Source organism: Triturus cristatus, chromosome 3_2 (assembly GCF_964204655.1).
Source record: "Triturus cristatus chromosome 3_2, aTriCri1.1, whole genome shotgun sequence".
Taxonomy (NCBI): Eukaryota; Metazoa; Chordata; class Amphibia; order Caudata; family Salamandridae; genus Triturus; species Triturus cristatus.
The window spans coordinates 881,595,210-881,621,128 of record NC_140584.1 but is presented as its reverse complement, the minus strand read 5'-3'; the positions used below and the strand labels follow the sequence as shown (position 1 = coordinate 881,621,128).

Below are 25,919 nucleotides of genomic sequence, written 5' to 3'. Positions count from 1 at the left end.
TCAAATAAAAAAGACTGGAAAAGTAGCGTGAAAAGCCAAAGAGGGGGCTCGAATAAATCAAACACCGAGGCCTGCGTGCACCAGACGTCACACAAGGATTCGACCCGTCTCCTGAGAGCAAACACCATAAAACAAGGCATTTTGCACATGCCTGCGACATGCAGAAACATCCCAGCTAAGCACAGTCCAGATCCAGACGACTGGAAGCCCAGTGATGTTCTTCGAAGTGCAGTGACTTCCAGACCAGGAACAAGCAGGCGAGTGAAACTTCAAACAAATGCAAGAGAGCCAGCAGGACTGCGAGACAATTCGCCAGCGAGCCGACGAGCAGGAGGTTTTCGCCATCTTTTTTGCAAATGTATCAAAGTCACAATAAATGAGGTGTCCAAGCCACCCCCTCATTTTCTCCTCTGGTGTGCTTTCCACGTATGCTGCTATGCAGCTTGGTTGTCTAAAGACAACACCTTTCAGTACATTTGGTACTTGTTCGGTGGGGACAGGGGGGTTGTCCTCCTGCTGTGTGGCGCGCTAATTACTTAGGTGCGCGCAACGGTAAAAGACGCCGCCGACTCGCGTGTGTGGTAGTACACGGACTGCCGCGACAGCTCCGCTTTCTTTATTTTCTACCCGCGCTCACGCCAGCCAGCGTGCGCACAGGGGCGGGACTGTGGAACGCGCACCAGCGGGGAAAAGCTGGCGCACCAACTGTTACATCCCATCTAAACTCAGTCCTTGACAGGAACATGAAACGTCTCATTGTTCACTTACTTGGCAGGCAAAGTCTCTCAGGCGGGTGCTTGGTGGTGGATTTGCTCTCAGCGCATACCTGGTAGCCCCACTGCTGGTTGAGGGTATGTGGACCGGGGTGCCAGGGGTGGGGACCAGGTCTAGGTTAGTCTCGGTGACTCCTGTACTCTCCGCCGCCGGGAGTCCTTCGGATTGCCGATCATCGGCCCTCGAGGGCTCGCTCGGACGACCTTCAGGCTCCTCAGTGTGGTTCTCGATGGTTGGGAGGGAGACAGGTTGGTCTACCTGTTTGAACCAGGAGATGTTGCGGGTCACCCTTTCCCCGGCTTTCTCGACGGTCACCAATGTTCCTTGCCTGCCGATTACTGTCCAATGTCCTTGTTCCCTAGCGAGTACGGAACTTGCCTCCCGGTCTTCTGTCTTTCAGGATAATGGTATCTCTTGGCTGGAGCGGGCGGACTGCTGCTCTCCGGGTCCGACTGGCTTAGTTGGTACGGTTCTCTCTTCTTCTGAGTGCCCCTTCCTCGTCAAATGGAGGGGGGGACCAGCCGGGGGCAACGGGGATCCCGCCTCGGCGGGTGCCGGAGAACATGAGCGCCTAGGGGGCTTGACGTGTTGAACAGTGTGGCGTGCTCCGATATTCTCTTAGGGAGTTCTTGTTCGGGGTCACTCTGTTCCACCACGGCGATGCGAATGGACTGGTTTATCGTTCGCATGAAACGCTCGATCTCCCAGTTAGCTTGGGGCCATTGGGGGGTGATGCGCCAGTGCTGGATGCCATGGTAGCGCATGAATTCACGAAATTCGTGTCCTTTGTCCGTTGTCGCTGCGGCGTGCTTTCGGACATCCGAACATTCCAAATATTTTCTCCAGAGCTGGGCCGACATGCAGGAATGCTGTTGAGGTTACCACTTCTACTATCGGGTATTTGGAGTAACTGTCAATGAGGGCCAACGTGACTCGTCCATCCGGAAAACTCCAGAAGTCCACACTCACTTTCTCCCAGGGGGTCTGACCATGTTCTTCGGTGTGGACAGGTGCTGGTCTCTCAGGTCTGCTCATGATTTGGCATGACGGGCACTTGCGGACCAGTTCCTCTATCCGGGTATCCATCTCTGGGAACCAGACCTTCTCTCTCATGCGGGCTTTCATCCTTTGCATTCCCTGGGTCCTCTCAGGAGAAGTCCATTTTGGGTGAGGCTCAGCTCATTTCTTACCCATCACATGTGCACCAGACTTTCCTTTTCTGGGCTTGACCACGTGTTTGCGGACTGAAGGGACTGTCGCCACAGCCCTCCTTGGATAGTGTCTTGGACTTTGACCATCACAGGGTCTTCTTTGGCCGCGGTGATTATTTCTTCAATCGTCACCGCTCGGGGGCACGTCAGGGCTGCTAGCATGTCCAGGTGTGCTTCTGTGTCGTCACAGTTTTGCTCTTCCCTGTCCTCCTTGGTCATGTCTCAGCTTGTTGTACTGCTGGATCCCCATCACAGTCACCGATGCATCAGTGTCAATCACCGCATTGACATCGGACCCAGCGACCTGGACCGTGCAGCGAGGTTGGGGTCGCCGTCTGCTCTTCAGGGCTCGAGTGAACAAGACTAGATACGTTTCTCCCTCGTCGTCTGACGTGGACGCATCCTCTTGGTAGGCTGTCTGTTCTCTTTTCTTGCTCCCAGATTGGGATGTCAGCGAGACCTGCGACAGCTGGCGGACCATTCGTCTCATCGGTTTAGGCCTGTTCCCTCCTTTACGCTGCGTCTTTCTCCTGCACACAGATGCGAAATGATTCGCGATGCCGCAGTTGGTGCAGGTCTTCCCTTGTGCCGGGCATGACTGTGTGGGGTGTTCTTCGTACCACAGTACCCGCAGCGGTTCTTTGGGGTCTGTGGCTGACGATCTCGTGGCCTGTGGGTCTTGTCTTTTGTCCCAACAGCGTCCACCTTTTCCGACTTTACCGTGACGCTCTTTCCTGGTCCTCTCATCAGAGCTACGTCCATCTCTTCTGCACACGCCGCCAACAGGTCATGGGATCGCGCTAGCACCAGGATGTCATTCATTAGTATGTTCGGCTGCCTTAATATGAGGCCACGTAGGGTCTTGCTGCATATCCCAAGGATCAACTGGGCTCTGATTTCTTCCACGGCTCGGTCGCCCACGAGGTGCATTGCGGCTAGCTCCCTTAGCCGTGCATGAAAAGCATCAACGGACTCGCCTTCCCGTTGCTTTGCTTGTCTTAGTTTAAAGTGCTCAAAGTCAGGGCCGTGACCGCCGTGGCATAATCGTCGGGGGGCCCGTGTCTGGTAAATGCTTGAACAGGAGGTGGATCTCTTCTCCTGCATAGTGGAGTAGAAGTGAGCGTTTCACTGCTCCATCCTTTTCCCGCGTAGCGATGAAATAGTTCTCTAGGCGGCCAAGCCATGTTTGCCATCGTGGCACGGCCGTTGAAGGGTCCGCTGACTCACTGAAAGGAGGCAGGAAGCCAGAGGGAGGGTGATGGGGTACTGCCGGCACCGGGGCTTGGGCGGTGTTGTCCTGTCCCCCATCTTGCGTGGCGTGGGCACAGGTTGGCGGCCTAGCAAAAAGGCTTAATGCTGGCGGGCAGTCCTTGGGCATGGGAGGTGGCGCAACCGCACTCAGCACCGTGCAAGCCTGCATGCGCGTAAATGTGGGGTACTCACGCAGGCTGGGGAATGGTACCAGGGTGTCTGTGGCACTCCTTGGGGCGTGTGTGCTTCACCCCTCTCTTGCACGTGGTACCAGCGGCCCACCGGGCGAATGCGGCATGGAGCAGTCAGGGATGCCGCCTCTGCTGCCAGGAAACTGCTTCCACAGGGTTGGTGCCACGCCAGGTGGGGCACGTGTGGTGAGCCTGCAAGGGCCTTGTGGTTTCAGCAGAGCAGGTGCTAGCCTCGTGGTTGCAGCAGCGCTGGTGCTGCCAGCTACACTCCCTTTCGTGCTTTGTGGACCAAAAGCACGCCTGGGCATCCCACCCTCGTCGTCAGTGTTCGGGGGGTGGGGGGGGGGGGAGGGGAAGCTGCACTCCCGCTGTGTAGCTCGCTGATTACTTAGGTGCGCGCAGCGGTAAAAGACGACGCCGACTTGCGTGTGTGTTGGTACACGGATTGCCGCGGCAGCTCCGCTTTCTTTATTTACTACCTGCGCTCACGCCAGCCGGCGTGTGCGCATGGGTGGGGCTGCGGAACGCGCACCTGCGGGAAAAAGCTGGTGCGCCAACTGTTACAGTACTGAAACCACACAAACTCAATGTCGCGACCAGATGTTTTCTTAAAATTGCCTAAATTATTACACGGTAGTACACTAACCTACAGGCTTTAGGGCAGTGCGACTGGTGCGGCCGCACTAGGCGCTAACCTCGGGGTGGTGGGGGGGGCTGTGTTTTGCAGTAACTTATGATTGGAGAGATGAGAGGCAATTTTGCCTGGTGATCGCGAGAGAGTGAGGAAGCAGTCATGGGATTTGGGGCAGCCAAAAGTGATTGTCGCACTGGGCACCACCCGCGCTAAAGCCAGCCCTGCTAATCCATATAAAAAAAGTAAGGGGTATTGTTCAATTGAAAAGCAGCCGGGACTCCCTTGATAATATTCTCTCACCTCTGTGGAAAGGTCTTTGAAACAAAACTCTGGTGGAACAATGGGTTGTGCAGTAGGTTAAACACAGCTTTTATGGAGTGCCAAGGAAAATGTATGTTTTTTTTAATGTTGTAGGCTACAATGGAGGTTCACGATGTGTGTACTTTGTTAAGTAATGAACCTCATTTCCTGTTATGCGTTTAGTAAAGTTTCTTTTGAAATTCAATTTAAAGGATTTACATTCAGCACTATAGGTGAAAGTTATATTTTATTTATTTTACTGAAATAAATTGTCTTAATTTGCTGGAGTTTTCTCTTGCAAAATGTATTTTTGTATTTTTTCCCCATCAGTTATCTGGAAAGAAATCTAATGACGTCATATTATCCGAGCCAGTAGTATCATATAGATAGTAAACAAAAGAGCTAACAGAAATAGCCCCTCGGGGAATACGCAGTTCTTAGGACAATTAGCATGGGCCTAGTCCGGACAGGTTTTCTTCCTCGAAGGAAGGATCTCGTCCCTCCTTCATAATCTAGTTTACTTTCAAACATATCCAGGAGGAAGTCATGGTTCACTGTCTTGACGGCGAGTGACCACAACCTGGGTTACTTTCTACTATCAGAGAAGACGCTATCCTGTGTGCAAGGTAGAAAGCTAATCAATCAGTATCTAGACGTTAATGTCTTTCACGTTGGTTTTGTAACTGTTGAGGCAGCTCTACTTCCATCACTTCACAATTATCCACACATTTGAAAGGTGTGTCAGGTTACTAACTCTAGGCGATACAGGTGTGCCTTTGTAATAATATGGTTACCACTTCTATATTAAAGGGGTCAGTGTAGCAGAAAGAAAAGAAAAAAATCCCTTTACACAGGGCTGTAATTCTAACCATCACCATTCCAGAATGTTACTTTGCATGATAAAGTCTACTTGAGCCCTACTTTGACATCATTCACTAGGTGGCCCCTCCAAGTTCTTCATCAAAAAACAAAGTGATGGATGGAATGCTTTAGCCACTGGTGATACCTCTGAGCCCCATCCCAATCCATCATTTTTCGTCCCCCATGCCACCTCGGTTTGAACTCAGCCGTATGCAAATTGGTCTTGACCCTGCTTCAATGGGGACAGTCCAGTTCAAACTTCCAGGCCAGGTCCTCCCTGAACAAGAACACAAGCAACCCAGGACCAGTTTTACCTTTAATAGGGCTCATCGGTCAGTCCAGCATGGGTCCAGTGGCACAACTGCAGTTACAGACACGGCCACAGTTGACAGTAAACAGTTAACTATTTTGGCCACATTGGGGGCATACCAGTGATACCTGAATTTTTATTAATGTGGCAGGACAAGGATCAAGTGGGGAAGATAACAAGTCCTGGTTTCACCTTGGGCTCTACTCTTCTAGCAACACCAGACTCCATTTATCACGAATAGCAGGAGATCGAATCACCTGGGTGAGGTCTCCCTATCAAGGCATGCCATCTAGAATGGTCGAGATTTTGATGGATTGGTAGACAAAGTCAATATAGGAAACCCCGGAACTGAAGAGGGGTCAGAATAATTCTAAAATATAAGAACCAGTTCAACAAACAACATCTCTTGTGTGGGTTTCTGTAGAGTGCTTCAGGTACGTGTATGCCTATGCTTGCACGCAGGTGATCACGCGTGCTGCTTACTTTTAAATTGTAATGGTTTGCCATGAGCCTCATGGGCGTGTCCTTCCTCCATGGTTTCCACAGCCGTATCTCCGGATGCTGTTTCGTGGAGGACAGACGAGGGGCTCCTGCTTATTTATGAATAAACACTTCTAAACTTACCACGCGTCTACCCTGCCATTTATCTCTATGTGACATTTGATGATGAGCGGCAGCATTCATCTCTGCGTGATAGTTCCCATCCCCGTTTCTGGAAATTGAAACCCTCAAACATTTGTTGATCTCCACACAAGGATCCCAATGACGGAGAACCAGACATTGAGATCTTCTCATGGTATAATATCCTGTTAGATATAGAAGCCAGTTTAATCACCTGCACGATCAAGACTCCCTAAACCCTGGAGACCCTAGTGTGATCTGCATCACCCCTACTGCTACACTCAGCAAGGGATACAGTGTCCTGTTTAGAGCCAGAGTCTGCAGCTGCACAGACTAGGCTCAATGGATTAAGACAATAAGAGGCCTATTGGCTTTGGCGACATTTGCTTTCATGTGGTGAAGGCAGCACATGAGGCTGCTTGTCGCAAAGATGCGGACTTATAGCCACCTTCATGACACGGATGCTAGGCTGCAAGAGACGAGGCAGCCCCAAGGCGTCCAGACACAGGAAAAACCAACCCGCCTAGAGCCCAGCTAGCAGTCATTTTCCTCCGATTTATTTAGCAGTCAAATATTTGCACAAGACGTTTGTCACGAGTTGCTGCGGGTCATTAAGCTCGGTCTGCATTGGCACTGATTATTTAACGCCCATCCATTTTTTTTTCAGGTTTGTCTTGCACAGTGGATAATGCGCGCACCGTGGAGATCGAGTGGTTACCCGAAGGTCCCAGATTCGAATCAAACACGAAGGCAATGGGACTGACATCTTAACAAAAGGGTTAAGAAGAGTTCTGTTTACCCCCCAACCCCCAAAAAACACACATGTTCTTAGCGAGTTTTGCATTAAATCCGTCACTTTTTGAACAGTGTGGAAATGTACACAAAAGACGACCAGATCAGCTCTTTTTCTTTTTTTAATTAAGATTTGTGAGTAACATCTTGGTTATTTGACCTGGTCTATTGTGGAGATCTGCATCTCGCGCAGCGACACCCTCGCTGGGGCAATTTAGCCATTACAGCCCCCATTTTGTAACATGTCTATGAAAGGATGTCTATACACGCGCCCGTCTCTCTGAACAGCCTACCACACTAACCCGGTAGAAGACTTACAAAAGAGTGCACAGGATACGGACTGGCGCTTTAAAAAAATGTTTTTTATATATAGCGCGAACTCGACCCTAACGTATCAGAGCGCTTTACATGAACACAGTTGCATTACAAACGGACACATTCATTTTAAGCACGGGGAGATGAGGTGATTGGCCCAGAACGATAGATTGCTCGGACGCTCAAGCCGTTAAGACACATTCTCTCACCTGTTGTAGCCATTAACTGTACGGTCTGGGGACGTTTCTTGGGAAGGATTCTATGCCATGTGGATTCTTGGCCGCGTTACCAACGGAGACCACAGGAGCGCAGTTAGAAAACGGCACCAGAACATTAATATTCATTACAAGGGCTGCGCCTCCCCTTTAGGAGTCGCCGCAAGGGGCCTGCAGCACCAGAGATTAGTCACGGATCTGCCTTCCGCGAGACGCGTCCGCCTGCACGTCTCGGAGGGGGCCTGACTGCTGGAGAGCGCCTGGAAACCTTTAGGGTTGCGCGAGAGTACTGCCCGCGCGGTGACGGGAATTGATAATATTCAGGTGAGCCTCCTCGTGACGCCCAGGGTTGCTCTAGATGGGGCGAATAAGAGGGGACCCAGGGGGAGCGGAGCGCGAGCCAGTCTCCCCCTGGGTGGTTTCGCACAAGGGAGCGGCCACCCAGGTGCGGGGTAGGGTTAATTAGGGAGGCGCGAGGCAAGAGGCGAGGTTTTAAGTAGAGGCATGTGGGGCGGGAAATTCATTGCGATCGAGGGAGTGGGGAGGAAGGGTTTTGAATTGGCCCCACCCACCCTTCCCCTTTTTTGTTTTGTTTCCTTTTGTGTTTTCCCTTTCCCTCTATGGGGTTTTTTCTTCCAGGCTTGGCTAGGGCCAGGCCTGGGTTTTTTCTTTTGCCACGATAAGACAGGTTTTTTCGGTTAGCTAGTTTTTCTGGTAGGCGGGTTTTTGCTGGGGGGATGGGCAGACTGGAGCGGGATTGCCCATCCTCCAACGGGGGAAGTGGGGGACGCAGTCACGGGGACGGGAAATGAGAATGAGGGGGATCTATCAACAGGAGTCATTGAGTTGTTTTTGCTTGGGTTCTACCTTGGGGGTTAGGTTTTTATAGATGTCAGAGAAAATTTGGGGATTTGATTATCAGATAATGGAAAAATGGTGTTTTGAGAAAATTATAATTTGGCACCTGTCTTAATAAAGTGGCCTTTTTTGCTAATAAAGAAGTGGTGGATTGTGAGTTATTGTGCGAGCCGCTCTCATGACATTCCTGGATACTGGAGGGTTTTACTGAGTGGCTCGGAGGCACTAGATTGACCTTTAACGAGCATCCCGCGCGCTCCTCAGTGTGCAAGGTGCACCGAAACCTTCACGGAAATGGCCCACGCCGCAGGTAGACCGCACTCCTTACGAAGATTCCAAACGAGGGCCTCACTGATACACGCACAGGGTTTTTTCCCCATTTAAAAGTCGTCTAAACACACATTTTCAATTGAACTATAAGCTATTCCCCTTTTATTCTATAGCTTCACGGGTCCCTTCGGTTTCCCCACCACTGCCATCAAATGCTGCCCCTGACAATACATACTATAATGAATAACTATAAATACACCTACATGTATCTCACTGCAAAGCAGCGATGATCATAGCGTGCGTGCGTCTATAGCTAGAAGTGTAAATAGATCTTTTTGTATGTACATTACACACTCCCCCTTGACAAGAGCCCTTTGAAGGTTGCCTCAGCAAATTAAGGTATGGTCCATTTTGTGCCCCCCTGGAAGATAATTTCTAGAGACACTACTGGCCTTGAGGCAGAAAAAGCATTGAAGGAGATCTCGCACAACAATAGACGCCTCTAGCCTAGTGAGATACTATTCAACGATTCATTATTACACAACACCTGACACATAAAAAAAATAATAATAACTATATCTATATATATATATAAATATCTGTATATATCTATATCTATATATAGATATATATATAGAGAGAGATCGAAGTTGCTTGTGTAACAACCGCCACACTCCTGACCAGAGGGTGCGTCATCCCATAGACCACCCAAGCCCGGTCCGTAATATCACAGCACTCTCCGACACTAAAGGATTGATGACGCTGTGTCTTGACAAATATTAAACTTTTATTTGTTGGCTGATCGGACGCGTTTCGCCTGTACCAGCAGGCTTGCTCACCAACAACGTTTTCCAAAACCAACCATTTTTAAAATGCTGTGCATGTGACGTGTCACGTGTAGAACTACCTCCACAGTACCATGGAAAACAGACTCGTAGTTTCATAGAGATATACTCGAGAAAGATTGTTACAACAACTGTGCAATACACAAGAGTGTTACAACAAAATTGCATTCACATTTCATATATTAGGAAATGCACTAGAAGAAATATTGTCCATTCTAATACCAATCAAAGTATTATACATTACTTGCACTGTTATCTACACCCTCTTACATGGATACATCATCACCATCAGCTACCATAATACTCGCTACATGGTTTAAAGCCTAATGGCCATTAATACGACTTTTCTTGGGCTTCTATCCTCATAGTGCAAAAAAATTATAACAATAATTCAAAATTTGGCACATCTCCTCATAACCATGGACCCCAAGTGGGCTTATTTCTCTTTTGCTGTCAACAAACTCAAGCTGATACTGCCCTAGTGGGCCTATGTTATTCAACAAGCTAATTCATTTCTGTACTGGGAGGTCATTAGTGTAACTAATAATCATAAAAAGTGCAAATGTGATAACAAAACATAAAAAAATTAAAATCAGAGATTTTCATGGTGCTTACTGTCTTATTGTAATAGTTCTTGCTGATTATATTCTCAGAGAGTTCACAAATGTGTATATAGATCTTCTTCCATATTAAGACCACCTAGGGCCCTTCTATCTAATTTCAATATGTAGCGTGGTTCCAGTCTCCTTAATTTCTTCTCTCGGTCTCCTCACATTTGGCGGGATAGAGTCTATAACAAAGTATATTAAACCTTGCACATTTTTACCATTGCATTTTTCAAAGTGGCGAGCCACTGGATAAGATTTATCGCCATGCTTGATCGCTCGGAGGTGCTGCATCACTCTTATATGCACCGGCAGAATTGTGCTGCCTACGTATTTAAGATTACACAAACATCTCAACACGTAGACAGCAAATTCTGTTTTACAATTGTACTGGCCTTTGATTTTCTTCTCTATTGTTGAGAACCCTGTCAAGTATGTAGTAGTGTTCTTTCCATGCAGGCATGCTTTACACTTCATACATTTTATGAAGCCATCGTTGCGTTGTAGCTATGTTGATTTAGCCCTAGTTTTCTCAGGTTTTGGTGCCATGTTGTTAACTATCATCTGTTTGAAGGATTTTGCCTTACGGAATGTAATCAGTGGCTTCCGTGACACTATTTTACCCAAAAAGCGGTCATTGCATACGAGGTGCCAGTGTTTGGACAAGATATTTCTGACTTGTCTATGTTTGTTGTAGGTTGTTATCATTCAACACTCATTACTGCTGGTTGCCCCACTGTTTGTATCCCTCTTTTGGGTCTCTTTATTCTTAAACAAAATCTCTTGTCTTGTTCCTGACCTTATGGATTGCAGTTGAAATACACTCTTCTCCATATCCTCTAGATTTGAATCGAGAGTGTAAATTGCGAAGTTCAAGATCTACCACTTCTGGTTCACTGCAATTGCGCATTGTTCTTAAAACACTCCCCATAGCGTATACTTCTGATAAGATTACTGGGGTGAAAGCTAGTTGCATGGAGAAACGTATTGCCCGCTGTTGGTTTACGGTAAATCTTAGTGTGGAGTTTAGAGTCTTTCACATAAACTGTTAGGTCAAGGAAATTTACTGCTTTGTCACGGATTGTGCTAGTGAATTTGAGATTTAGATTTTTTTTTGTAGTTTTTTAATAAACTGCCTAGCTGATATTTCTGTGCCCTTCCACACGACGAACAAATAGTCTATGAAACGACTCCAGTGTAAGATGTTATTATGCCATTCTTCATGGTACTGCTTCCGGGTCACCTGCTCCTTCCACCAGCCCATATGCAAATTCGCATAGCTGGTGGCGAAGCAGGTGCCCATCGAACTACCACAGTGCTGATGAAATAATTCCCATTAAAGAGAAAGAAATTGTTCTTGAGACAGGTTTCGACCATAGACACTAGCATCTGAGTATGGGACCATCATGAAATGGGCCTAGTTCCTAAAAAATGTCTTATTGCGTTAAGACCGTCTTCATGTCTGATACTCGTATAGAGCGTAGCTACATCTATAGTGACTAATAGCATATCATGCTCCCAAGGTAAATCATAGATCACTTTCAGGAAATCTCCTGTGTCCTGTATATAGGATGGTAACATTTTAACTAATGGACAAAGGAAACAATCAATCAATCTAGAGGTGTTTTCCAATGCACTCCCGATGGCCGAAATAATAGGCCTACCTGGGAGATTGCTGGGATCTTGGTTTATTATAGGTATTAAATAAAATACAGGTACTACAGGATTATTGATCTTAAGAAACTGCAGCTCTTCATGTGTGATTATACATTGCTCATACCACTGCTGTAATTGTATGTTATATAGACAATGACTGGCTAACATGGCATCTGTAGATACTCTAGCATAGCTCCCTCGATTATTCAATTGTTTGTACGCTTCATCTAGGTACCTCTGCCTATCCTACAGGACTATGTTACCGCCCTTATCAGCATTTTGCACTATACATTCACTGTTAGAGGATACTTTCTAAATGAGAGCCATACAATCTTTTTGCTGCAGTGACCACTTTTTATAAGTTGCTCCTGTACATTTTTCAAGATTTTTTAAGTCATTAACCACCAGATCATTAAAGACATCTATTGAGTCTCTTACAGACATGGGAATACATTTTGAGTGCGGTCTGAAGTTTGTGGTCTCACTGTCTTCAATATCAATTGCTTGTTCTCTTGTCACTACCTCAGCTTCAGCTGCTCTGTTATTGCTATCTGCGGTTTCATCACGGTTATCAGCGGTCTCTAGTTGCCTCAAATCCAATAGCAAATCCATATCATTGACCTTCAGGTTCCTTAAATCAGTTTGCATCCCGGGCATTTTGTTGACTAATGGTACTTTGTATTTCCCTGGATTTAACGCAAAGTGTTTTTTTAGTTTAAGCATTTGTGTATACTTGAAAGTATCTATTCGTGTTGTAACATAATTATATTCTGACGTCGGGCAATAGGAGAGTCCCAATTGTAAGATTTTTTTCTTCTTTATCGGATAAAGGGATCGTTGTTAGATTAATTACTGATGCTTGTTGTTCCACGCTTACTTCATCATTTACTTTTTCTTGGGTTTGCCATCGGCGTTGCTGCTGTTTGGCCCCTTTGCGCCTCGGTTTCCTTTGCCTGGTCCCCTTCCGGGTCCTGCGTAACTTGTCATGGTTCTGGGACGAAGGTTGAACCTCCTTTCTTCCTGAAAAACCACAAATGCATCCAGGACTGAGGGTACTTTACAGCCCAAAGCTTCGCTTGGACCTTCATCCGCAGCTGTTTCTACTTCTGAACTTTGCAGACTGCTCTGGCCTGATTGCACATCAACTGTTAATTTGGCGCTTATGTTCATTTTTTGCCTTATATTTTCAAATTTTTTGGCGAACCTATAGATCTGTCCTCGCTCATAATCAACTTTATCTCTCATACATTTCTGCGCTTTACGTTCTTTGGCATGGTCATTGGCTTTTTAAAGTGACTGGTGCAAGTGTAATAATTGACACGTGGTACTTTCATACAATAAACATGAAAGAAAGATTTTAAAATAATCCTTCGTGAATTTTTTCCACTCTACGTCACCTTCATGGTATTCTAACATTGCAAAACCTGAGTTATTCAAATTAATACATTCTGTCATTGAAATATACTGTTATTGGTGTCTTGGTCAGATTCATGTTATTGTGAAAATACTTTTACGCTAAAAACAAGTTAAATGAAATAGTGCAAAATTGTGCTTAAGTGCATACGTGAGTGCATTTTTAAAATTTACCAGTATCGTGAGTCCAAATGCACGACATAATACCCATTTATGTTCTCAGTGTATACTGTTTCAGCAGTGTAACAAAATTCTGCTAAATCATGGTACTAGAGCCCCAGTTACCTGCTCTGAGCTTATAGATTAAATGGTGGTCACCCTTATGTTCCTGTTCTCTCAGTTTAAATACCCAGTTCAACCACAATTTGTCATTGGAGGTCAGTGAGATGTTGATACTTACGATTCTATATGGTTCTCTTCGTATTTCCAATATACCAGATGACATTTCCCAGTGCATATACACATATATTAGTATACATTGCAATTAATATCATCTGAGCAATATAATGCAATCCATAATAGATAGAATTTGCTTAAATATAAGTGTATGCATCTATAAATATGTATAAATAGAATGCTAAAACGTCAATAAAGATTCAACAAATACATTTGTAAAATCCATAGTCCTAATACACTGATAAAACATTTTTTTCTGAAAATTATCTAAAACATCACCAAACTGTAACGACATGGTCTTAAATAATTAAAGGCAAGTAAAAAGATCCTCAGTTACGTTTAACCCTGATGGTTGTTTAGTGTTGAGCTCCAATATATAGCTATACATCTAGGCTCTAACTGGCGTAGTATGTGTTCTCTATTGCCGCCCCTTCTACTTGGTGGTACAGAGTCTATGACAAAACACCTGAGATCCTGATATATATATATATATATATATATATATATATATATATATATATATTTTCATATTCTAACACACACCCGCGCACCCTACAATCATAAGCAGGCTTGAGAAACATCTTTTAGGGTGGAAGACTGGCCCAGTCCTCTAGCCAATGACATGCCCATCTACAAACATCCAATACTAGCTAAGTGATAGACAAGGGCTTCCTAAAAAGGATCTTGGGCCCGTTCTCTCCAACTGGTTGGAGTGGACTTGTGCTGCCACTATTAAGACCACAGAACTTCCTCAGTCCTGCCAAGTTTCCCATATCCATGCGTGACGTTATGCTCTAGTTGTTTTTTTAATTCTGGGATTTGTTGTCTTGTTTATTCCATTATATAACAAGTATTTGCAATGCAATAGGTCTCGCATTTACGCAAGTTTAAGCTATTGGCATTGTAAATAACAATGCATTTTATTTAGGTTTTAAAAACGGAAACAAAAATAAAAGGCATTGTCATTTACAATGTCAACAGCTCAAACTCACGTAAATGCAAGACCTATTGCATTGCAAATGCTTGTTTTTATTATTATTAAACTTGAGCCCTGGTCCTTAACGGCCAAAAATAAACAACGGAATTGAAGCACTGCCCATGTCCCTTCATGTTTACTACCAAACTTTTTTAAATGCGTTGGAGAAATTGCCGATGCAATCATAAGAATGAGTCGTTCTGCACAAGCGGAAAAATTCTGGATACTGTCAGAACTTTAACTCCTACATCCCAGTGTGTCCGGCAGCAGAGCGAAAAAAGCTTGCCATTGTTTTGTCTGCACACTAGACAACATAATTTCTGTGGAGCCGAGGCTGGTCACCTAAAATGTTAGCGCATGCGCTGCATTCGCAGGCGAGACCTAATGAATGTATCCATGTGTAACGTAACTGGTGCTTAAGTAAAGCGCTCCAATACCTTCGGGTCGAGTTCGCGCTATTTATTTAAAAAAAAAAAAAGAAAAAAGAAAAAGTGAACTGCCCCTTATCGGTATCAACCTACAATTCTGAGGCGCTTAAGTGATCTTATTCACGCCCTGACATGGTGGCAGAACAGGTTTACATTCCAGGCAATTGATTCTTGGATCCAAGATTGTAAACTACTCTCCAGGACAGGACTCGTCTTGTGATCCTCTGCAGGTGGCTGGGTATACTACCGTTGCAGCTCCTTTGACTGCGGGCCTCTGCAGCGCTTAGTTTCCCTATCACTCTTCGGACAGAACTGCATATCACAAATACCGGAAGTCCCTATAACCTGACTCTTTATTCAGCAATATTGGACTTTTTCCTCCACACATTCCAGTCTCAGTCTGTACAAAGACAGGAAACTCCTTCCTGGAGATTCTGTGCCGTATAAACCCCTATCGTATAACTACACAGACTTGTGCACTGCGTTTAGTGTGTGGGGGAGGGTTGGGGCAGGACTTCAACTGTATAGTTCTAAACTTGTTACAAACAATAAATGTTATTTAAAAAAAACTTCTTATGAACTCGGAGTGCCACGGGTAATAAATGGGTGTGTCTTATACCTTTCAAACAAAAGTTAATTGAAAAGCCGAGCGCCTCCCCGGCTGCAGGCAGTGCGCCATGCTTGCTCTTAGGCAAAAAAAACATTTCCCTCCCGCAGCACCTTATCTGCAGCAATATAGATTGCAGCAGGGTTTGTGTTCTTAATCAACATGGCGGCCCCCAGGGCACACTTCCGAGTTCGCGTATGCAACCGGTTTGTATAATTCAGCACACGTTCGGAAATTGTCTTTAAGGAAGGTGAGAACCTCTGATATTTGATATTTTCACCCTCCAGACTGCATGGTTTTATGGATTTTTTTTGTAACTGCCCGGCACAGTGCGTTTTATCACACAGTTAGGTGCGCTCGCTGGCAGTGCTTTAAGTGGCATGAAAACAGGGGGTTCTCGAAAAGGGTGTGGCCAAAAAAGAATAGGAGTCCTTTCCAAGAGGTGGGGCCATGGTACCCTGGAAGAGATGCAGTGCGCGAGTGAAATCTCCAGTCCGGGTGGGCGGGACCTAATGCCGACAGGGCCGATATCTTCCCCGCTTCCACAGACCCCGGACACAGAAGCAACAACAATAGATCTCGCCGAGGCGAAGCAGCGCATGTGCTGCATTCGCAGGCGAGACCTAAAAAGGACTGCAAGTCTCAGAACTCCAAGGAAAAAATCTGGACTCAAGTAGCACATCATGCATGTATATGGGAAACTTGGAAGCAATGGCTACCTATCAGAGGCCTAAGAAGCAGTGTGCCAATAACAGTCCAAAGAAGACAGAATACACAAAGCAAAGCTTAAAGTAGAAGTATCCTTTGCGTGCTACTCACAGCAGCAAGCAAGAAGTTCTTAGTTAACTTTACGTGCACTTTTAATACCCCATGTCCTCCATAAGATGAGAAGGGAGTAAGATTCGTCTCCGAATAGAAACTGTATCATTCACCCTCCTTGCTCTAGCCCACTGCCCCCAGGAAGAAGCTTCATGTGCCTTGCTTTTGTGAAGTCTGGCCGCAGCACTTCCTTGCAAAGAATGAAGTCACAAAGAAGGGCCTGTGCTTGGAGTGGCTACACAAGGCTCCTTGCAGCCACACCACAGCTTCCACAACCAGTCGGGGCTGGTAGGGAATGTTAGCGGTAAGGGGAAAGGGATTGAGGTGAGGTGGGGTGGGAGGAAAAGATGATAAAGAAAACAAGACTTACCTGGTGGTCGCTGTTGCCAGCCTCCACCTCTCCTCCAGCAGGAACGAGGAAGCGCACAGTCTCCCAGAATCCCTCGACCAATCACAACGCTGCCTTACAGCAGTGTTGATTAGTCGGAGCGCCGTGCTTCGGCGCTCAGAGAGGGACTGGGAGGCTGGGCATGTTCTCCACCCAGGTTGTACAATACAGTCTGTGGAGAACATGCAAAGTGCGCATGACGGTTGGGCCGACCCTAGACCGCCAGATAAACAGTCATGCGCACTTAAGGTGCAGTCAACACTCCTCCCCCAGCCTCGACGTCAGGGGAGGCTGGCTCCGCCTCGTCCTAACAACCTGGCTGCAATGCAGTGCAACTGCAATACTAAAAATTAAATAACGGATGTTGCGTTATTTTCTTTTGCACTGCTTTAAAGCAGTGGAGCGAAACTCCTCCGCCTTGGCGGAGGAGCCGCCTCTGGGCACAACAGCGACCACAGCTACAAAGATATTAAATCACTCTTCATTTATTACAAAACTCCGTACAGATGCCCCGTGTACCACGGATGAGGGCACAGGCTTCCGGCCCCGGCTGCGATGGGCGGTTTGCAGTACCTCAGACTCCGCACCACATGGAGTGGGTGTATCTATACACCGTACGTCCATAACGCAGATAAGCAACAGAGCTCTGTACAATGGGGGCAGCAAAAGAGGGCCTTGAAAGGAGCTCTCAGAATTGATGGCAGAGGTCCCTGTAGAGAGCATCCTGGACGGGATTTAAGGTTCATGCAAGTCGAAACATCACTTCCTGGTAGGGGAGAATATAAAATTGGTGTACTATACTCAAAATAAAGCATTTTTCATCTAGAGGTGGACGAGCCAACAAATTAACAGGAAGAGCATGACTGGTGCCAAGGGTCGGGATCGGATCTTAGAGCCAGTGTACGAGCCGAGCCCTTAAGATTATTTTCTATGCAGATCATTATGCAGATCATACAGCAAACATCAGGGCGGCTCCTTCGTTGGAGCAGAGGAGCGTCGCCTCACTTAAGATACCGACAAAAACGAAAAATAAATTGGTAATACATTACCATTTAATTTTTATTGGTCAGGACGGGGCCGGGGCTGCTGTTGAGTGATAGCAGCAGGGAAAAGGGTGGGCTGGCTATGCACTTTTCAAAGTGCATAGCCAGCCAGACATGCACACTCTGAAACTTCTAGCCCAGCTGTCTTAAGACAGTTGGGTTAGAGTAAGTATCCAGGGCAATGGGGAGCGCCGAATGAGGCAGCTCTGTCCTATCAGGGCACTGCTCCCACAGCATAAGACAAGCGCCACGATTGGTGCCCGCACTGGGGTATCTGGTTCAGGAGAGGTCCAGAGCAGAGGACGCAGTTTTAGGCAAGTTTAAAAAAAAAAATTATATATATATATATATATATATATATATATATATATATATATATATATATATATATACATATATACACACACACACACACACACATATACACACACGTGCGCTTACCACCTTCCCGTAGATGCCAGCCACCACTAATAGAATAGGATAAAGCCTCTTCAAAATTAAGAAAATGTGTATTTCTTTAACAAGTGGAAGTTTTGTCATTAACAGGGTACATTATAGCACTGCACTGAGAAGTACTTTTAAAAAGTCAATGTTTTGTACAACTGGCAGTCTGAATTCATATATTTGAACGTGCTTGCTTAGGTGAAAATGAAGAAAAAGAAAAAAACAGTTTTAGCGAGATAAAATATTTGCCTAAGATCACACAATTTAAGCGGAGTAGCCATGATTAATCCAGGTTGGCTGGCTTCATTTTGTACAGATAAGCCAGTAAATGGGTATCTATTGGTCTTCCATTATGTTAGGGATTTGTTTTTAACTCTTAGTGTATTTCTCTGCAGTTTTTGAAATATAGCACAAACTCGACCCAAAAGGTATTAGAGCGCTTTAGATGAGCGCCAGCTACATCACACAGTCACCTGCATGGTTTATAGGGATGGGGAGATTTAAGGATTTGCCCAGAATCGCAGTATGTTGAGCAGATGCCTATACTTTAACCTAGTTCCCCAGTTGGCAGCTCTGAGCGAAACGCTACATCCTGGATAGAGTGAGGGAGGCAGGCAGAAGCCAGATGAAAACTCTGCCTGTTATGGCCTCGAGGTTCTAACAAGACCTCCAGCTGAGCCAGAGCCAGGCTTCAAGCTCAAGCTTTCAGTGTCTCGCCCACCTCCATTTTCATCTGGGCATTTGCCCAGTTGCATATTGGGATGTGTTGTCATGGAGATAGGTGAATCAGGAGCCTCGAGTTTTCAATGGATTTACGTCATTGTTCTGGTAAATTGTGTTAACGTGATTCAGTTTATGATGGTTTGGTGAAATAAGCGCGATCCAAGACGTTTGTTGCGTTTCATCAAATAGGAGATATCCATTGTGGGCGATTTGTGCCTGCGCAAGCTCCAACGTCATGAGTGATGTCCATCCCCCGTTCATCGGAGGGTTTCAACCAGGGATTACAGGGCACCAAGAAATGACAGAATGCCCAGATATCCAGGCTGGCACAGGGACTGTGCAGTGGTGTTGGGTGAAGTGTCTGCACTGGGCAGCAGTGTAGAGATTCAACATGGCCCGGGAGCAGGAAAGTAAATCTGGCTCTTCACATATCAGGCCCGCAGGACGTCAGACTGACGCATCATCTTTTCCAAAGCCCCACGCATTTCCTTTTTTAGGCCCCTATTTCAAAGTAAAAAGTTATTGAATTAACTCAGATTCTCTGGATTGAAGGCTACCAGGATGAGTCATGGATTCTGCTCACATTATTTCCATTTTTACACTTCTTCCTCTCCAGTCGGAGGGTGATGGTGAGCTTGTCTGAAGATAAGCGGCGGTGCTGGTCGTAATGGCGTTGTAAATGATGCAGCTGTTTTGAAGATGGTATGGGCCGGCTAGACCAGCACCTGCGGCAGGAGGCCTCGTACACCTCATCTTTTGCATAATCTTTCATTTCCATGGAGTCTGACTGTTCAAATATTGGATAGGTTCGAATCACATCCATAGTAAGACTTACAATAATTTGTATCTAGGTACCTTCTACATACCTCTGGCTGCTAGTCTGAGACCACCTGAGTAAAAAGGTGTTAATCTGAACCAGCTCGGGCGTACCTTTTGATCCACCCAAGGAAAATCAAATGTTGAGTTGATCTTACTGGGATTGAAGCATAGGCCGCATATTTATGCAGCAAGAGCATTGGCCACTCGACCATCCCATGGTATCTTAAGGGTTTGTAGCTTCTTTTCAGGTCTCCTCACTGCAAGACTTCTGACTATTGCCAGCAAAGAGAATGAACACCACAGACTGACATTTAAATGAACCCTCTACCTCCAGCATGGAGAATGAACCCCATAGGCTGTGACATGCAAGAGTTCCTTCAGCCTCCAACATGGAAAGTGAAGACTATAGTCTACAATATCCACTCTGCTTTTTATGTGCATCCACTGCTACCATCCTGGGGAATAAACATCACAGACCAGAAGTTCCTAACCTGGAGTCTATGACACATAGTCAGGGGTCCATGACTGTTTCAAAAGTTATCTCGTGTAGCTATAACTTGTGCCCTACGGTAACTACAAAACATGCCCAAATGTTGCAGTGATATTATCAATGATGTGTTACTAATATGTGGGGTAATTAGCAATGCATGGCAATTGCGCGTGTTATAGTTAGATTAGGGGCACAAATTATAGTTACTTGAGATAATTATAAACTACAACTACGGAATGTGTATGATTTTGTGGGTGTAAAACCTGAACCCAACTATAATGTCCCTGTAACCTTTGTTTTTTAGTTAATTTCTAAGGTGTTTTTACAATCTATTTCCCAACTATATCGTCCCTGCAACCGTTGGTTTACTTAATGAATTTCTACGGTTTTTAATGCCATTTCCTAACAATAGTGTCCCTGTAACTTTTGATTTTGTCTGAGTGTGAGAATGAATGTATGAAGGGGTATGTAACTGCCTGTGTGGGTGTGCAAGTGGGTGTGTGTGAGTGAATGAATGGGTGCGAGAGTCCGAGTGGATATGGGAGTGGTTTTATGGGTATGGGAGGGAGTGTATGAGCAGCTGTATAGGTGTGCGAGTGGTTGTGTGGGTGTGTAAGCAAGTGTGTGAATGTATAAGTGGGTGCGTAAGTGGCTGTGTGGGTGTGAGCGGTTATATGTTTGAGAGTGGGTGTGTGAGTAGTTGCATGGGAGTACAAGTGGGTGTGTATGTGTGTGAATGGGTGTGTGAGTGGCTGTGTAGACCGGTGAGTGGGTGTGGTAGTGTATGTGCGGGTCTGTGGGTGTGGTAGTGGTTCTGTGGGTCTGAATGGTTCTGTTGGTGTGTGAGTGGCTCTGTAAGAGGCTGCGTGGGTGTGTGAATAGTTGTTGGCGTGTAGCTGTGTGGGTCTTTCAGTTGGTGTGGTAGGGGTTTTGTGGGTCTATGAGTGGGTGTGTGAGTGGCTGCAAGGGGATAAATGCCAAATGTTTGGAAGAGGAAATGGGGAAATTTAAAAAAAATAAAATCAGGAGAAAGTATTCATCCCATTGACTCCTACTGCGACCTGCATCGGGTCTATCGCAGTGTATGGGAATAGCAAGTGTGATCGGCTATCAGAAATTAAAATATACCTTTTTTCTGAACTTGTCAGAAGCACAGAGAAATCGCTATGGCAGGCAGAGAAAGCATGACAAATATGTTGTGGATTTGCAAGCAGAAGCAGTGCATAATCAGAGAGACACAAGACCAGCCCTTGCCATCTGAAGCCTGCATAGGAATTGGGTTTTGCATGCAGGAATCAGGATACCTCTATCCTCATGCCTTACATCCTATTTCTAATAACTCCAAAACTACTGAACAGATTTACACCAAATTACAACAAGCACTCTTTCTGGACCAAGATCTAGCTTTCTGCCAAATTTGGTGTAATTCTGTTCGGTGGGTCATGTTGTAGTCCAGTCTAAAATCCCTATGGGAAATTGCATAGGGGAAAGAGTGCTTTGAGACCCCCCCCCCCCCCCCCGACCCCCCAATTGCACCCCCGCCCCCATTATCCTCGCCCCCTGCTTGACGAATCACCCAAAACCTTCCAGATTACAGCTGAAGTGAGCATAAAACCAGTTTTGAAAATTCTGTGACAATTCATCAAACGGCACCAAAGTTATTAGCAAAACAAACAAGCATTTGCAATGCAATAGGTCTCGCATTATAAAAGTGTGAGCAGTTGGCATTGCTAATAATAGTGCAACACTAGCTATTTGCTTTGTAAATGATAATGGCATTTATGTGTTTGCTTTATAAAATAGATTAAAAAAGGCATTGTCATGAACAATGCCAATAGCTTAAACTTTTGCAAATGCGAGACCTATTGCATTGCAAATGCTTGTTTGCACCATGCTATCACTTCTTGTTGAGCACTCCCGGGTCATTGATGAATAATTTCTATACCATTACAATGTAATTACATTTAAAAATTAAATGTTTTCGGCCATGGCTGCAACAATGTGGTACAGGAGGTTTGCCCCCACAGTCGCCCCGGACACGAATGGGAGCGGTGGTGGGGGAAGCAGAGGGCACAGGGGTTGTGGGGGTTTGGAGCAGGAGCGCATGGTGGTTGTGCGGGGTAGGGAGGAGGGGAGGCGGAGGACTGGGGGGGGGGGGGCGGGATCGCGCCTCGTGCCTGGAGGTGGACGGCACGGTCCTTGGGTGGGCTCTGATTATGGGCGCCGGCGGGGGCTGACAGCGAGGATTCCGCTCACGTTGTTTCTTGAGCCGCAGGTTGGGACAACTCTCTCCCCGCCCCCCCCCCACTTACCCGGATGCTGGTGGTCGCTGCTTCGGGTTTCTGGCGGTCCTGAGAGGATCCAGGGCGGGGCTCCGATGCAGCACCCCCCCCGCTTTGTGGTGAGTGCAGGGACGGGCTCAGCACTGGGCGGATGCAGGTGGACGCGGCTTGGGGTTTCTGGCAGTCCTGGGGTGCTCCCCGTGTTGGGGCAGGGGGCGCATGTCTACTTTTGGCTGCGGGTCTGGGCGCGAGGTGGCCGGACAGCACTTTGGCAGGGGTTATGGCGGCCAATCGGCAGAGTCGCACACGGTGGGGTAGATTGGCGAGGCTGCGCATGCTATGATCTTGGACAGATTAGGGGTTTGGGCTGGATAGAGGTCCGCACACAGGCTGAGTTTGGCAGAGAGCCACGGCCTGAGAACGGTCCAGGCCGCCTTGCACGTCTGGCTGAAGGGCAAGCCCAGTTGGAGGTGGGCAGGTTCTCTGGAGGTGCGGCAGAGAGGGGTTGGTGGTGGGGGAGACGCAACGGGGGCAGCCTGGAAGGCACTTCGGCATTGGGGGGAGGCAGCACCATGTAAGGTAATGGGCGGCGACCCAGGCAGAGCGTCTTCTCTCGGGCGTCTTATTTATTGTATGCCTTTTAATGCAGGAGAAAGTGAAAGTGCGCCATGCGCGCGTCGTGTTCACGCGGGGACAGAACAGCAGAGGGGAACCTTGCTCGCGAAAGTGAAACGGGGAAGGGAGCGCGAGAAGAGACGCTGCGGGCGCACATGGGATGTCCGGGGGACAGGAGATGTGCACACCGCGTGGCTGTACGTGCGCGTACACCAACTCAAATCCGCCAAAGCCTGCGCGTGCCCATCTCCTGTCCCACTTCCGAGGCAAGTCAGCAACAATAGTTCTCGCTGGTGACAGCAGCGCTTCTTCTTATGGAAACTCGGTCCTAACTAAAACTACCTTTTGCTGGCTACACAGTACAAGTGAACATTTAAAAATGCTCTGTAAATGTGAAAAATTTGAAATTGAAGGATAAAAATCAGGTTAGTATCTTTAGCTTGGGAACAGTACAAGTACATTTAACAGAATCTAGTATGGAGGACTGGTTGCCTCAGTTGAAGCACCTGTATACGCAAACAAAAAGAGCATGCATTAGGAGCAAAAAAGACAAAGTGACATGCTAGAGTCCAACAAATCACTTAATCTTTTAGAAATAAAACCACATTTTGGAACGTTCCAACCATCTCAATTTTTTTTTATTTTTTTTTTTAGGTTTTGCGTTTGTGAGTTAAATAAAATATTCATAATTTGATCGATGTATACTGGTTTCTGTATATTGTTCAGCAGCCCAAATCTTAGAAATTCCCTAGGCAGAGATCCGTCTTCCAGTAATGATTCAGTGGGAAGGGGGGTTGGGAGGTGCAAGTTTAAGAACAGCTGCCATAAACGGAGATGCAAATGAACCCCTTACCAGAGGTGGGTGAGCCACTTAAAGCTCGAGGCAGGTACCTGGCTGTGGCTCAGCTAGAGTTCCTTTTGGACCATTGAGTCAAAACAAGCCAAGCTTCCATGTGCATTCAGGCTGCAACCCATGTTCTAACCTCATATACAAAAAACTAAAACTAAAGCAGTGTGACCCTTTGATGTAAAAAAATAAAAAATAAAAAGAAAAAGAAAGAAAGAAAGAAAGAAAGAAAGAAAGAAAGAAAGAAAGAAAGAAAGAAAGAAAGAAAGAAAGAGAAACAAAGAAACAAAGAAACAAAGAAACAAAGAAAGAAAGAAAGAAAGAAAGAAAGAAAGAAAGAAAGAAAGAAAACCATCATGTGAAACCAGAAAACTAGGGATCAATTCCAGGTTCCCCGCTTGACCAAACTGTCATCCTAATAAAATAATTAATTTCTTCATTAACACATTTGAGAGAACCTTCATATATGTGAGCCTAGGATGTTCACTGCACAAACACCTCTTGTGTTTCATTTAATAGACTATAAAGCTTCTTCATGCATAATAAGAGTGTCAGCCTTTTGTAGGGTACACATCACAATTAACTAACATCTTAACTCAATAATGGCATTGTCAATGAGAACTGGGGCGGGGGGGGGGGGGGAGGAGGAGAGGAAACGTTCTATGTACAAGTTAAAAAAAATATCACTTACAATAAATGCCTCTCAATGCAGTGACATAATCGAATGTACTAAGGTGATATGCTTACGCATGTTAAAGAAATACACAAAAAAAAACATTGGAATAGAATTTATGATACTTATATTTTTAATTTATACATGTTGCTTGATTTCCAGATTACCTTGGCTCGACTCTTCCTGTTATTTGTTGGCTTGCTCACTTCTACCCTCTACTTCCAACATGGAGAATGCACACCATAGTTTGTGACGCTTAAATATACCCAGTGCTTAAAACCTGGAGTGGGAACACCTTGAATTGATGTTCAAATCCACCTACTTACTCTGACATGGAGAATAAGCACTGAAGACTATGTACGCCATAAGCAAGTAATAAATCTACCTTCTACCTCCAAGACCCGTAGGCTGTGCCCAGTTTACCTCCAACACTGTAAATTAATGCAGTAGAATGGACTACATGAGGTCAAGCAGAAAGTGACCTCAGACCTGTGACCTATACACATGTACTCACTACCATCACGATGAATAATGATAACCGTTGAAGTCACTATAGAATTGTTCAGATTCCTAAATACTACAATAGAAATTATTCACTCACTTGAAGTACGTTGCAAGACAGCAGTCGCCCTTGGCCACGGTGCAGGATGAAGGCACCAATATCCTTTCTCAACCACAGTCCTAGATTTAACCTGAAAACATCCAGTGGTACCTACCTCCCCCACCCCCTTTCCACACACTGATTGAAATGACCTAATCCAGGCCATAAGTGATGTCTTGTGGTGCGACCAATGTCGTCTCATCCAAACATAGGGCTAAGGGTAGCAATGTCATCACAGCAAAAGGATTAGCGCGTGCAGAGTTGTTACTACCAGTCATGCTACAGGACGATGGACCGTTCTGGAAAACAAAGTGAGGGCGCCTGCCAACTTTAGGTAGCGGGATTTTATTTAGCTAGTCACCTCGTCCGCGGAGTTTCATAATAAATCTCAGATCCTTGGCAGTGATCCAGAACGCGTTGGCTCGGGTTGCATACACTTTTCAGATTACTTCCTCATGGTACCTGGAACTGAGAATCATTGCATCTGCATGAGGGATGTGTAACTTGTCCAGAACTCGTATCACGAGCAGAAAATAGATTTCTTCCAATTGGCAAAAGCTGAACATGTATCTAATGGTGCCCATCACATGACAAAAAACACTTTTTTAGCAAATTAAGCGAATTTTCTTCTGAAAACGAAAAATTG

General features: G+C 45.9%; 1 protein-coding gene across 1 annotated transcript in view; it reads right to left on the bottom strand.

Annotated features, from left to right (window-relative positions):
- Positions 1–25,919, bottom strand: part of LOC146858376 (adenosine receptor A2b-like) — a 132,161-nt gene that overhangs the window by 38,363 nt on the left and 67,879 nt on the right. The window lies entirely within an intron of this gene.